A 3,752-nucleotide genomic window follows, 5' to 3' on the forward strand; every position below is an offset into this window, starting at 1 on the left:
TTTTCCTACCCACCCCTCCCCCCCGAAACCCATAATTTTTTTAGGGGAAAGAACTTGTAGGGGAAGTTAGGTAGTGTGTGAAAAAAACTCTCAACATTTTTTGTCTGTATTTACATCATATGTTGAACTTTATCACTTTAATGAGATTGACATTGAAGGAGTAGAAGGTGATGCCATATAATAGGTATCGACCAATCTACTGACCGAAATTAGCACTCCAGATATTAGCAGGCTCCAATACTGACTACGATAAGGAGGCTTGCTAGTGTCCATATGTGTCAGAGGGGAAATAGCACTGTGGTCATGGCTCAGAGCACCCAGAAGACATGAGGCCTTAGCCACAGATGTCCCTGTTCCTTACTGACAACATGGAAAACTTGACAACAATGCTTGGATTTGCAATTAAATTTTAGGAAATTAACTTGCTTCCTGATAAATGTTCCTGTAATCAGGAAACATGTTGATTTTCTAAAATTAGCTTTTTTCTTCCTTTGAAAAAAAGAGATTTTGGATGTTGTGGGCTTTTTGGTCTGTCTCCTCCATTCCTTACATCTGTAGTCAAATGAAGTAGACTATTTGAATTCTTCAATAAATTAATATAAATTCTTATCTGGTTGTAACAAAAGTGACTATTATTAAGAGATCATCTGGGCTGTTAAGAGACGTCTTTTAGTTATATAATAAAGTCTTGCTTTAACTAGATAGGTGGGGCTTTTAAAAAGTCAAGATTAAAATGCAGAGTGGCATTATTTGAGATTCTTCGTGGTTTGCTTCCTGATGGACTTATGCATCCAGATGGCAATAGAGATCTGAAGTCATAATGCAAATCTATCCTGGTCCCAACCGCGGTTTGGCACCATCTGGTGGCAGTTATACACCACAGCTTAAATATGGAGTGGTGGGCATTCCAGGAGAGGTCCAACGATTTCCAGGAATCTTGTGGTTGTTTGGCTCCTTTTTCACTGGCTCTAACTTGGGGAGACTGGGCTAGGAAGATACTGACAATGCAGGGAGCCACTCTTCACTTTGTCACCTACTTTTCCAGACAATGTTGCCTGTCATTTCCAAGGTAAGAATTTTTACCTGTTCTTTGAGAAAATAATAGGAACCAAGCATCCACTGCACAATCTTGGTGCCATTGTGTGAAAGGATTTTACTTTAATTTAAAGGTATGAAAAATAGCAGAGAACAAGAGCAAAATCCTGAGGCATGGTTCCAGATGATTCTTCCATGTATTCCCAGTTTTGATATAATGGTAAGGGAATGGGCAGCCAGCAGGATAAGAAGAAGTGTACTATGTCCTTGGGCATGGATTCCTCATAGAAGAGGAATGCCTCCCCACTTCTCTTTTGGTGTGAAATAATTGGGTTAACACTGCAACTCAATGCCTGGAAAGACTGAGCACAGGGTCCCTTGTATTGTTTGAAGTGACCCTTCTCTTGAACACCTTCTATAGTACCTAACTTTTCTGACTGTTAGACTTACTGTTTTTTAAAGGCACTATTATACTTTTAATACATAAAATTTTATAGAGAATTTTTAAATTCCCAATCTCACCACCCCCCAAAAAGTGATTTTTTAAAAGAATACATAAATGTGTTTCAAAAATTCAAATAGTGCTAAGAATAATAAGATGAAAATTCATCAGCCTTTTTCTTTTCATCTTCTCCCTTAAATAACCACTATCAGCTATTACTAAGCTTCTTTTATACTCTTGCAGTTATATGCACATACCTGAACAGTTCTGCATTTTACTTTTTGCATTTAACAGTATATTTTGGAAATCTTCCTGTATCAACACATGTACATACAGATCCACCTCGCTGAAGAAAACTGCATAGAGAAAATCATTTGCTGCCTTAGCATACTTTCCACCCAAGAGCAGAGCCTGAGATAAAGGTTTTTGTACAAGTAGTTTATTGGAAGTGACTCCAGGATCATGAATGAGTGGTAGAGGAAGTATGGTAGCCAACTCCCAAGACCGCCCAATGTTCCCCACCTCTTGGTATTCACACTCCCGTGGAGTCTCCTCCCATATTGCACCAGGGTTGATCTATGTTGCTGAGAGCGTACGGCAGACGTGATGGTATGTCCCTCCTAAAAGTAAGTGCTAAAACACACTGTAGCTTCCTGCTTGCACTCTCCCTTGTTCTCTCTCTTGGATCACTCGCTCTGGGGAAAGCCAGCTGCCATAAGGTGAGCAGCAGTCCACACTGGGAGAAACTGCATGCTCCTGCTCACAACCACATGAGTAAGTTTAGAGGTGGCTCCTCCGGCCCCAGTCAAGCCTTCTGATGGATACAGCCCTGGCTGACATTTGAACTAAATCCTCATGAGAGATCCTGAGCTGGAACCAGCCAGCTGAAGCTGATTCTGATTTGTTGACTGTGGAAACTGTGAGAACAAAAACTTGTTATTTTAAGTCACTAAGTTTTGAGGTAACTTTTAACACAGCAGTAGATAACTAATACAGGAAGTCAACCAGAGAGGGAGGGAAAGTCAATGTAAGGATATGTTCATTGCTGCTATGGTCAATGGATGCTGCATTCAGCAGGACTTTCTGAGGAGCCTTATGAACTGCATGTCAAGCATTCCATCAGCCCCATCCTTCACTGGTCAAGTGTGCTCCATGGGTGTTGACTCTCCAGCATCTCCAGGATACACATGTGTGAGTGCCAAGTGGGTTCTTACGGGCTTCCCTTGCCACATTGTGAGACACATGACGTGGCTCAAATCAAGACTGGCGGGTTGTGCCTGTGCAAACATGCTTGAAACCTGCTCCAAACTGCAGGCTTCACAGCTAGAGGAGTGGACAAGATGCAACTACACACTTATAACCATACACATCAAAGATGTTTCCCCTCCCCTTTCTTTCCGCAATCTATGCTACATGTCTCATTTTTAACAGAGCAGTCTTTTTGGATGTTTTTTTAAAAAAGCACTGAAACTGAATACATTTGCCACAATTTTTCCTTCATGTGAAAAGTCAAGGTTTTATCGTTAATGTATCTATGCTTAACTCTATATGAATTTATAAAGTAACTATTTTTCCTTTCAATTTGCAATCTATTAAATTAATAAAGTGTCATGTATTCTAATGGATAGGACTAAAACGAATCAAAAGAATTTCAAGCCTCCACATTGTTAATCCACATCTCTGAGATCCCTTTGGAGTCTGTGACTGACTAAAGCAAGAGAAATTTTGCACTTTGGGTGCCCATTACGAGCTGAGATGAATCACCACTTCCTTTAACACATCAGAAATTGCAGTTCAATTCAACTGTGACAGATGTTGAAATGTTGATATTTTTCCCTTAGTTTTAATTTTGTATGAACTTTCTTTGATCATATGGCTTCTCAAAACCACCTTTCTATTTTTTGGAGGTCAATCTTAAACATAGGAAGGCATTTACCTGCATCAGGGAAAACAAGGTACTGCTTCAATGGGGCACTCTGAGTTTGTGACTCTTTCTCGTCCGAAATTGGATGGAGAGATCTGTTGGTAGAAACAGCCTTTCAAATAAAGGCAACAGTGACTCAACTTCTGAAGTAGAGCCAGGTTCTCAGGCTGCAGGGTGCTGGGGTTAGTAGAGAGAGAACTCATTTCAGGAGAGCACAGGAAGCTACTTAATGTTGCTTATGAGTCAGAAGAGAGTTGGATCCGTGATGACTGAACACTTATCTAGTTACGCATATTCGCAGATACTTTAATATGTGTGTGTAAAACATGTATGTGTGTATTTTTATTCATC

This window comes from Eschrichtius robustus, chromosome 4 (genome assembly GCF_028021215.1).
Source record: "Eschrichtius robustus isolate mEscRob2 chromosome 4, mEscRob2.pri, whole genome shotgun sequence".
NCBI classification, from domain to species: domain Eukaryota; kingdom Metazoa; phylum Chordata; class Mammalia; order Artiodactyla; family Eschrichtiidae; genus Eschrichtius; species Eschrichtius robustus.